A 12,338-nucleotide genomic window follows, 5' to 3' on the forward strand; every position below is an offset into this window, starting at 1 on the left:
GGCCTTAATGAAGCCAATGTGCAGATTGGACATTGTGGATCTTAAAGCTGCCCACTTCTGCTTTTCTCTAAGGATGATCGGAGGCACCTTTTCTTTGGGAGAAATAGCGGCGTCCGAACCCTGAGAATCCTGTTGCATTTCGTTATTGTCATTGTGTGGTTCTTCTACCGCGCGGTTAGCCTAGTGGCTTTGCGCTTCGCAACCATATGCTTGGGGAAGGAGTGTCCCAGGTTCGATTCCCGTTGTAGACGTGAGGAATTTGAGGATCTTCCTCAGGCATAGCCAAGTTAGCCGGTCTTGGGCGCGGTCAGTAGGGTTTTTTCCGCCAGTTTATCTAGCGTTTTTCATCCCGCAAACAGGCAAACCGGCCCGTAAACATACGCCTCTACAGTCAAAAATATATCCCCCCAGCGGCAGACCAGGCGACGGGTCGGTTGGGAGTAGTACTAACAAAGAAGTCGCATCTAAAGTAACACGCGGACCCTGCATGGGAAGCGGGAATAACGCGTAGAAGAAGATTGTGTGGTTCTTCTGTTGTTCTTCGCTTTTTGCGTGCTTGCACTTCTACAAAGTCTGAAGGAGTAGAAGGCACTGAATCTGACTGACCTTCTGCGATAACGTCTGTGACACTTTCCGGGGAAAACGTGTCGTGTCCCGGCCAATTGTTGTTAAGTAGTTCACCTAGTCTTATAAATTCTCTATATACCTCCTCGAATATTGCCTCATTTAGCTGTTTTTCCATGACTATCAATGTGAAGTATCTACCTTAAAAAAAAAAAAAAAACATGCTTACTTTGCAGTTGTAGTCTTACCGGCACTGCTACAGGACTCTGTACTGTTTTGGCAAAAGCACTGAATCAAAAATTGCATGATATTCAAGACACATAATATAATAAAAGCACCACAATTCCAAAACTGACCGAGCGGTGGACATAAGTTGTTCATTTAAGTTTACACATTTTATTTTACTGAAATATTATTTACAATATTGTAAAAAAAAAAAAATCAGCTAACGTCTATTTGTTCCCGTATAGGGAGTAGGCGGGGCCGTTTACCCTATCTAACTTTTGGAGACTGAGTGGGCAGTTCAATCTCCACTGGTAGCCAATCAGAGAGATAGCTGGCTCAAGGTTATCACTGATTCATCGGTACTCAGTGAAGAAGGCGGCAAGCTAGTTTGTAAAAATAACATACAGAAATTAAATAAAGTGAAAAATGTGAAAAATATCTAACATTCAATGGGCATGATTTCCCAACTATTGTTAATGCTTTCCCACAGTTGCGGAAGTGTCTTGTGACACTCATCTGTGAAAATGTATTCATTTGTGATCGTGGGAATTGTTACTCTAGTAAAATTAAGGGTTACATTTTTATTTTTTTTAAACCAATACATATATTTTTGAGTATTGATATAAGCAGAAATTCTTTGGTTATGTTTCCAAAAATATATAGTGTTATCTTTTAATGACGTCTCATATCCGGTCTTTTGTGCTGGCTGTTATGACAAATGCATACTAAAGAATTTATAATCAGTTCTTGTTTTTGAGTAGATGTTTATATTTCTAACCATCACCCATAATTCCATTCGCGAACAAAAACACGCGACGTGACGTCAATGACACATATGTTCCCCAGAAAAAATTCCAAACATTCCACACTTATGAAGCCATGCACAGCATCACACACAATGACGTCACGATTCCTTGTCTTAAGTTGATCTTGATCTGGTCACTATTGCCCACACTACTACTTACGTATATGGGAGTCCGCGCTGTTCGCCTAGTGGCTATGTGCTTCGCAACCCATATGCCTGGGATAGGAGTGTCCCGGGTTCAATTCCCGTTAACTCCGTGAGGAGCTTAAGAATCTTTCTCAGATATAGCCAAGTTAGCTGGTCTTGGGAATGGGTTTTTCTTCCCAGTTTATCTGGAGTTTTTCCTCCCGTAAGCAGGCAAATCGGCCTCATGAACACACGCAGCTACAGCCATAGAATATACCGGGTAGCATAGGACTAGTCACCTTATCCTCGGGACGGGTACGACTTAAAAGGGTTTACGATAGCTCTGTAAGGAGAAGAAGACGTATATCGGATAATAATGTCTATTTTATATTTTCAGCCATTTCAGTGATTCTTCGATGAACAGTACTATTTGAAAGACAAATCCGATTAAAAGACATTTTTGCATTATCTCCGATCATAATTTCTGCTGATACTTTTGTATCAGGCTTGATCAAAGTTTCACCAATTGTTTTCGCTGCACCACATTTTGCAATTAATAGCGACACACGATATGAAGCATCTCAAGCCTTCATGTTTTCACCTCCTGACACAATCGTCATCATTTTTTGCGGTTCTTTTAAATTTTTTAGTTTATTTCGAAAAAATTCTACAGATTTGTCCTTACATTCATTATGTTTCGAATGAATGACACATAATGGAAGAGGTTTTTCTTCATTTCCCATCCATGAAAATCCAACTTTCAAGTAACTCATATCGTACTTACGAAGTATTTTCATCTTCTTCCTAGTTAGTTCTCTAGAGATGCCAGACAATACACCCTTATCAATTTCATTTGATCCAGATATATCAACGTTTTCTTGTTGCTTACAGCTACTTGTATCTGCTATATTGCTCTCTTTTGTGTATTTTATAAATCCGATCTTTAGCCAATGATCCATACTTAAGAATTTGAAATATAACAAAATTATAATATTTACGATAGGTATTATAACTTCCGTACATTATTAAAGCAATTATATCACTGTAAAAATAGTACAAACCTATTAATCGTTATTTTAATTAACAACAAATTTGTAATGTGATCAAATAATGAAACACATCGATTAATACATCCTTAACTGTCTTAATTACATCTACTATGTGATTCATATAATTACTTTTTTTTTATCAGTCGCTACCTTTACGCTCTTCGCATTGTTGCAGGCTTGCAATGTACGTTCGTATCCGAAGCTGAACGGAGATTCACGAATGATCGCCGCGAATTTGCAAACTGTTCAAATGAAGCAGTTATCACAATTTGAGTAGAAGAATTCATAGATAATATATTGAGAAATATATCGTTTAAAATAATTCTTTCTTTCCCCTTTTTTTTAAAAAAAATAATGATTCCATGCATAACCGAAAATTGCCACGTAACCAAGACCTTTCACGGTACGCGTATCACACTTTGAGAAACACTGGAGTATGGGATATCAGCTCACATTTTGCAAGAATGTGCAAGGAACTGGCAATGCCTCTGACTAGGCTCTTTAAGTCTCAGCTCTGGTAGAGTTCCAAGGGAGTGGAAAGAGGAGAAAATAATTCCCTCATAAGGGAAGATCTAAGACTGCAGTAGATATGATACTGTATGAGGGACAACACGGCTTTGTAAAGGGTAGGTCAACCCTTAGTAATTTATTAATTTTTATAATTCTGAGGCGAGTTGGAAATGGCTACACAATGGTTCTGGTGGATTTTGTAAAGGCATTTGACAGAATACCACATGGAACTCTGTTACGCATATTAGAACAAATGGGGATGGATACAATACTGCTTATGTAGATAAGAGGGCGGATGCTCGACAGATATCAAAATATAGTATATAGAGGGGCAGAATCCAAGAGAAAGCAGGTGACTAGTGGTGTGCCACAGAACTCTGTGCGGGGACCATTGCTATTTCATTTGTACATAAATGATATAGGAAATAACCGGTAAGGAAATATTCAGTTGTTTGCCATTGAAGCGAAATGAGGTACAACAATAGTTAATCAAAGCGATGTGGAGAGTTTGCAGGATGATTTAAATAGGCTGTCAGTGTGGGCAAAAGTTAATGGGTGTCAGATGCAAATACATAACTTTACATGTCGAGAAATGTAAAGTTATGCATTTGGATAAATAGATTACAAGCTGTGTATCACATTGATGGCAATGTACTTACTCCAGGAAATAGATGAAGCTAGAGATTTAGGGGTGGTGGTGGTGGTGGTAGACAGAGTTAAAGTTTAGAGCATGGGCAGCCTTAGCAACCTTATTCCTAAGGTTGCTAAGGCAGTCCATAAGGTTACTTGGCTATTGAAGAACACATTAACAAGTAGAGATAAGGAAGTTGTAATTCCCATTTATAAGGTATTGATACGTCCACATCTGGACTACTCTGCTCAGGTCTGGTTCCCTGGGTTTCTTGTGGACGGGGAAATGGCAGAAAAGATTCAGAGGCGAATGACCAAGATGGCGAGTGGCATGTGGAATGTGCCCTATGAGGATAGATTGAGGGTGTGTGTGGATTGCAGAAGTTGGTTGAGAGGAGAAAAATAGGGGATATGATAGAAACAATTAAGTTGCTTAAAGGTTTTATAGGATAATGCAGGTATGTTTCAAACTTAACTAGAGGGATCAGAACAAGGGGTTATCCCTGAAAGTTGAATAAAGGTGTGGTTAGTAGAGGTGTGAGGACTAGATTTTTTGCTCGGAGAGTTGTGAATGAGTGGAATGGGTTGCACACTTCAGTTGTGTGTGCTTTTTCTGTTAATGGGCTCAAGGAGAGGTACGATAGAGTGTGCGGATAGTTTGGGTCTCCTGTCATGAATCTTCAGACTTCATGGAGGTGCCCGTATAACAACAATAATAATAATATTTCCATTATATCGTAGTCTCAAGTGCGGCAACATATATTATAAGAACAGATGCTAATTAACAATATAACAAACATTAATTGACTCAAAAATACTTTCTTTATAAGTATCCATCAATCCACCAGTGGCTCTAACAGGCACTTAAGCACTCACGGCCTTCCAACTATCCTTGGATGTCCTAACCATAATACTAGGGTAAGGCAGTTACCCTTATGCCTCCAACTATTCTTGTCTGTAAATTGTGGGTGTTATACTGTCGGTTTGTCTGTCTGTCGGGAGAAAAAATACCCCTACCTCCTTATGAGACCGAATAACTCATCTTTAGTCGAAAGAGAGCAGATAAAGGTTCCTCATGTCATGGACGTGAATTGAACCCAGGTCTTTCCAACCAAAGGGCTTCATCCATGCTGACTGAGCTACGGAGGCTCAGTACTTTATAAGTATACAAGATAAAAATATTTTACCTACAGGCCCGTGTAGATCACTGGAAATGGCGTTGCATCCTCTCTGTGCTAGAGCACAATAAGAAATATTTGACTAATTGGCAACTAGAGGAAGAACTTTTTTATGCCTTTCTTCGATCGGTTCCCGAGTTAATCGATTCTTGCCACGGGCATGCGGACTTTTTCTCCCGGAAACTCGGATTTTTGGCCCAAAACTCAAGAAATTTGACTAAAGAACCCACTCGATTTCACACAACATTGTGTTAGGGTTGGTAACTACAAGACGACGACACATGTTAGTCATCTCTTCATGCAATGTCGCTTATAATTACTGATAGTATTGGGTCAGTTATCTCTGATTGACTACCAGTGGAAACTGAACTGCTCCCTCATTCTCCAAAAATTAGATAGGGCTAAAACGACCTCGCCCACTACCTGTATGGAAATAAAAGGCATTAGCTGATTTTTTTTCTCTAGTGAGCATCTTGAAATAACATGGTTTTTTCTAGCAGACAAGCGTTAATGCACATATTAGTTTATAAATAAAATATATAAAAATTATAATTAACTTTATTGTAATTATGTATATTTCTTCATAGCGAATATGTAATTCTAAAAGTTGGTTTAGTTATCGCTGTTATCCTTTTATATAAGAGAAGCGCTGTCTTCCCTAGTTACATCATTGCTTTGTGCTGCAATTTGTTTACGAAAGTGTCCTATTTCGAAATTTTATAACTCATGATAGTTCACACGAGTGATAACATTTTCGATAACTTATAATAACTTACATGATAGATAACACTTGCATGCATGCGCAATTGAATTTATTATCCGTTATTCATGGGCTTGATGCATCACGGCTTCGAAACATTTCGGTCCTGCTATATATTGCAAGGGGAAATGATATTGACGAAGGATAATATCTTATTTTGAGGCTTATTTGACCAGGAGTAGACTAAAAGGGATAGAAATTCGCTGAAATAGCCAATTATAGTAGATGCTTCTACTTTTGGTATTGCATTAATTGTATTCAAGTCGCTTTGATTTGTGAAGAACTAGTACGATGATTCTTCCAGATAGAGGAATATCATTGTATAAACGCGTGCTGAAATTTTGTGCATGTTCCGATTTTAAAGGTCAAAGAACATCACTAACTTCAAAGAGACTATTGCAAACAATGGTAATTACCTTTCATATGGAATGGTTATGTATTTTTACTACATTGAAGTGGTTTATTTTTGCACTCCAAAAATAATATTTAAAAAACAAAGTGAAATACGAACAATTGATCATTCATACATAGAACGCGCTGCGTGATGTCATATCGCTAAGTATTAGAATAGTAAACATTTAAAAAAAACATAATTAAAGATATTAATTCAGAAATTCATATAATGATCTTAAATAACATTATACTGATAAAAAAAATAATGTGTTATCCTGATTAAACTTTCCCAAATTTTTGATATAGATATACAGTCATTACAATTCAAGTTAGGACGTTGAAGTAAGGCCTCTACACTTTCTTTAAATAAAAGTTCAAATTTGTAGCGACATCTGTGTAGGAAGAGAGTCATGGACCAAAGGATGTTGTGGTTTGTTTGTAATCCATGCTGAGCTAATCCAGATTTCTCAGGTTTGTTGTGTTGAATTGATGACTGATGCTCTTGAATTCTTTTTTCTATGGAACGTCCAGTTTGTCCAAAGTAAGAAAGATTACAATTACAAGGAACTTGATACACACCAGGTAGAGACAAGGTTGAGCGTTTATCTTTGGATGAAGGAAAATGGGTGAATAATTTGTTAATAGGTGTATAAGTGGTGGTTAGATCATATTCTTTAGAATTCTCGAAATTGGTTCTGAAATCCCGGAAATCTAACGAATTGGAACTCGACTATATTTCTAAAAATCAAATATCATCTTGAAGATTGTTTAGCTCTGATATTAATTTGTATTATTTCTCTCTTCATAATCTCCGAAAAGATCTGAAACGTATACGATCCACCTTTTCTTAAATTCTTTTAAGAAAAGAATTTAAGAAAAGGTGGTTTTTTGTTGTTTCATTTATTTTTTGCATTTACTGTTGTCACGTTTCGTTTGCATGTTCTCCTCATTATTTTGTTTAAAGATTTATATTAAGGTTTATTTTTTGTTTGCCTGATTAAGTTGATAAATTTCATATACTTTCATTCATCCGTGGTTTCTCCTATTTTGAGTCTTTTTTGGAGATATACTCATAGGCAGTATTTTTAATTTTCGAAAAATTTACATTCTTTTTAATCTTCAGTTCATCGGTTTCCATATCATGTTCTATATGAAAGTTTGTAGTATTTTAAAACAACTTTTAATTTGTGTCGCTAGGTTAACTGAAATCCGGACGAGATTCTTTGTTTTTACTCTTAGTGCTTTTCAGTCTTACTTATAATTTTTAAATTTGAACGTGTTCTGAGTCTACATCTACTTCTGGGTACGTTTTTGTAGCACAATACTATTTCACAATCGTTTTCTAATAATTATACAATTAATCTGATTTTACCAGATGGTAAAATCAGAAACCAGGTTGGTACATCTGGCTTTCTCAGGTATGTAGTCTTTTTTGGTTGTTGAAAGGTCTTTATAATTATCAGATCATTATGCTCACAAAACTTAGTTTGCCTTACGCTTTTATCATAAGAGATTACGCATTATATAAATAGTACCATTAGTGGGCCTGGGAAGAAACACCAGTGTTTCACTTAATGTTCTAACACTTAGAACATTAAGTGTTTCACTATAAAAATAAATTCACTAACGCCTTGTTTTCCCTATAGGGGTAGGCGAGGCCATTTTAGCTCATTGTAACTTTTGGAGACAGTGGGGGAATTTAAATCTCACCTGGTAGCAAATCAGAAATAACTGGCCCAAGACTATCCTACTTTTTACCATCATCCAGTGAAGAAACAAGTGCCGCAATCCCTAACTCTAACATATTAAGTTATTGGCTGAAATAGTGGGGATTCTGCAGTCGATTTTCTTGAGTTTACAGATAAAAAACTCGAGTTTCTGAGAAAAAACTGCTTGCCTGTACCACAGATCAACTAACTTAGGGTAGGTAAAAGGAAGGGTTAGAAAATGTTCCTGTAGTGAGTGACTAGCTTTGAACTGAAAATGCTCTCTTTGGCAGTCCTAGCACTATGGATGCAAACGGCATTTCCACAAGGCTACAGGGGTCTATTTTTATATGTTGTAAATAATGAACTTCATTAGCGGATCAGTATCAATTCATGGTCGTCTTAGGTGCTCTTACCTTTCTATAAGCTGTAGACTGACCTAAATTCAGTACATTTTTTACTATTATACATGACTTCCTCTATGGAGTCCAGCATTCGTTGTGTGTAGTTACTCTACACTATACGACCCAATATTTAGAGCTTCTGTAGCTCGGTCGACATTCATGATACCCTTCAGTTGGAAAGATGTAGGCTCGATTCCAGTCTAGCACACAAAGAACTTTTATAAGAATATTTCATCTAAAGATGAGTTAGCTGGTCTCATATGACAATGGCAGGGTTTTTCCCTCCCCGAAAATAGGCAAACTGACCAAAGTACACACACACACACACCTAATTTACAGACATAATTCACTGGCCTTAGCCTTGGCGCCTATGGAAACGACAGTTGCATCCATAGCTGTAGGCTGCCCAAAGAAAGTTTTAAGTTCGATTCTAATCTAAGACTAGAGGAACTTTTTTTTCAAGCTTTTCTTTGACAAGTTCCCGAGTTAGTCGATCTCTGGCATGGATAAGTAGGGTTTTGAAAAAAGCTAGAACTAATGGAGCGCTGCCTACGTTTCTATATATGTAAATAAATCCTCTAGTATTAGAGGATTTATTTACGTATTTATATTTTTTATTTACACTGGTCTCACTGCGTTAGTTGCTGCGGCCATAATGCAGGACATTCTAACAACTGTTTACACTGTGCAATCCATAAATAAAAATTCCTCATGTAATGCAGAGGAATGAACCCAGGCATTTGGAATGATTTCGTGTCGTTCTTTCAACGTATGGGGGTGTTTAATACAAAGTAAATAAATACCCAGGAAAATGCAAGTAAATAATGGAAGTCTGGTTGACCGAGTGGTTAGAGTAACTGTTCTCTAGCCAGAAGGCTGTGGGTTCATAACCTGCCATGTTATTAATAATAATAATATTATTAATAAAAATAAATGCTCATTGGAAATCTTTTCCAGTACTACCAAAGATGTACAGTACTTCATAATGCTAATTACAGATATAGACGACATTGGTCTGTTCCAATCTCATTATCCTCTTTTGAGGTCTACCCAGCCTTCTCTTTCCAACTGGTTTATATTTTATTGTTTAGGAAGACATACGTTCAAAACACAACTTAAATATTTTGTATTTATACGATCTAAAATTTTCTTTAAAAATAAATACAAATATTTTTTAACTCTATTTCCGTTCTCTGGGGGGACCGGGAGGAAGAATTCCTAATTTTTACCTTTTATTATTTTATTTTATTAATGTGAATGTGTGTTTCCATTCAGCTCAAATATTATAATTCAAACCTATTGTGGATAAAGGCCACAACGTATAGATCATATTACATGGTTTCCCCTCTTTATTCTTTTCCATATTAAGGTTCCCATATTGTGGAGTTAAATTAATATTTCTGATTAAAAATAATTTCCTTTAAGTAGAACATTTCTAATTCTTATAAAACTATTATCATTAGTGAAGCTTCTAGATGTCGCTGGTCGTACAAAATGTAGTAATGACGCAATTCTATTCGCCTTGCTTTGATTGGTGAATGGGGATGTGGCGATTTGTAACGTTTTTCGAAGGTTTAAGTACGTATGGTTTATCTGGTAAGATATCAATTTTTATAAGCATTCATCACTAGAAATCTAAATAGTGATGCTGCATATTGTTTATTCTACAAAACATTTTTCTTCGATTATCTTTTTAAATGTCAGCGACGAGTGTAACGTGTTCATTTTGAAATGATGCTGCTAACAAAAGTACAGTATTGGCAATTGATTTACAGGATAAATGTAACAATCAGGAGTGAATATTGTGAGACCAAAATCCATGTGACATGGTTTGCTAATTGAGCGAAAACTACGTCCCACTTGAATTTTACGAGAAAGGAATCCAAATTCATATTTTTTAAATTTAATTTTAGAGTATTTTTCATGGGAATATAGGATCTGTTTTCATCGTTACTAATCAGTTTCTTAGTATGCATACAAATCGTCCATTCGTGCATAAATTTGCCAAATTTACACGATACTTGAATTTTAAGAGAAAGAATCGAATTCCGATTCCTTTTTAAATTTAATTTTGAAATTTCTCATAGGAATATTGAGCTCTATTCATTATTTCTCATACTTCCTCTTTTATTATTATTATTATTATTATTTTAAGATATTATGTACAGAAGCTTTTCTGAGTTTTATATTTATTTACTTTTCTTTTTTTTTAAACAAACAAACACATTTTTGTATATAAACGATCACTTTATCGGCTGTTAGCTTCTTTAATAGCAGTAAATCAATAGTAATTTCCTGCGAATTCCAGCATAAATATCATACATTTTTTAAAATAAAAACTTTATTCATTTTAAACTTATATGTATTTTTTTCCACTTAATTTACGATATAAAAATACAAGAGAATAGTAGCATTGTCATATAAATTAACATATTTTAAAATACAAATGAAGTATTATAACATGTTGCACGCTTACATATTAAGAGTCGCTATTACATGCATATCCAAAGCAGGTAATTTATTATTATTAAAAAAAGTGGGGGAGGAAATATATATATAGGCACTTCCTGGGAGTGAGGAAATCGAGGGAGGCCCTGTGATGAAAACTGCTTCTAAGAAAGCATAAAATTAGATCCCGTATTATAACAAAGCGAATTTATATGTATTTTAGTTTGTTTGGAGGAAAAACAGCAATAAGCTATTGACGTTGTGCTAGAAGCTTAAAAAATTAAGACGGCATATTTTTCAACTGAAGTGTTAGCCGATAAAAATACTGTTGACGCGCGGTAGATGGTGTAGTTTGTTGATAGAATTAAGTAGTGTGGCCTACCGCGATGAATCCTTGGACTTTTGGAGATGTTACATAATAATAATGTAATAATACTGTACTAGAAGCCTGTAAAAGTTAACTGTCATATTGTTTATGTCCGTAAAAGTGAACCTTGTCCATTTTTTCACTCCCATCTATCTCCTGAACCACGAGCTCAACCGTTCTCTTGAAAAATGTAGAAATTAAAATTTCATTTTCTTTCTTTCTTTATATTTATATCAATCGATATCCACAAAAGGCTGCAAAAGAACATGTTAAGAAATAGTTAACTTGAATATATGATGACAGATAGAGAGATTATCAGTTAACCAGGCTGCCCACTTCTAGTATGATATTAAGCATTTGTAGAGTACTTTAACACACTGTCTCAAATGTGTGTGTGTGTGTGTGTGTGTGTGTCATGTTCATCAGAGATGAGGAGACAAAGAAATATCCATATTATTAGAATGGAATCATTTCAGGAATGTTTTTAACTCTGCCAGCCTATGTCAGGTATCCATTCCATGACGATTTTCGCTCTTTTCACTGATTTTAAGATAATAAAATTACACCAGTCTGTGTAATCAGTGGCGCACTCAGTATTTAATCTTGGAAGGGGCCGAGCACTCAAGATTTCATCTTTGGGGGGAGGGGGGGGAGTTAAGTAGACGATTTGAGAATACTACGCATCGCATACGACCTATCACTGAGCATCTGCAATGATCGCTCGCTAATTCATAAGTAGTATAGAAATAGAAGACACGACCCAACATAAATAAAAGAAAATGAATTTTAATTAGGAAAAGATTTTTGGAAAATTTTCTAGTGTTTTTTTCCTTTTTCGTTTGGAGAGGGGCCAGGGCCCCTTGCCCCCCCCCTCCCTGGGTGCGCCACTGTGTGTAATAATAGTAGCGGCTTTATATATGTAAAGATAACTGATATAACAGTGCTTTCTGATACTTAGAAAGTTGTTCCAAACTTCTTCCATTCTCCAGAAAGTTTTACACCACTTAAATTTAATATTCTTTAGCTGTGTATACTAGGGTACTTTTTACAGTAAATACATAAATATTTGAATCATACACAGTACTTCAAGTCAAGTAAGTTGTACATAGTAATTTAGATTCATTCCTATGCTCGATTTTCAACATCACATTACACAAATTTCTGCATTTTTTA

General features: G+C 35.8%; 1 protein-coding gene across 1 annotated transcript in view; it reads left to right on the top strand.

Annotated features, from left to right (window-relative positions):
* The first annotated feature begins 9,895 nt into the window (after positions 1-9,895).
* LOC150104973 (uncharacterized) overlaps positions 9,896-12,338 on the top strand; it is a 103,679-nt gene continuing 101,236 nt past the window's right edge. The window contains exon 1 of the mRNA XM_090396083.1: positions 9,896-9,928. The gene's annotated coding sequence lies outside the window, so the exon portion shown is untranslated. The remainder of the gene's footprint in view (positions 9,929-12,338) is intronic.

This window comes from Typopeltis vanoorti, chromosome 7, assembly GCF_054136105.1.
Source record: "Typopeltis vanoorti isolate ZY-2024b chromosome 7, IOZ_Tvanoo_1.0, whole genome shotgun sequence".
Classification (NCBI taxonomy): Eukaryota; Metazoa; Arthropoda; class Arachnida; order Uropygi; family Thelyphonidae; genus Typopeltis; species Typopeltis vanoorti.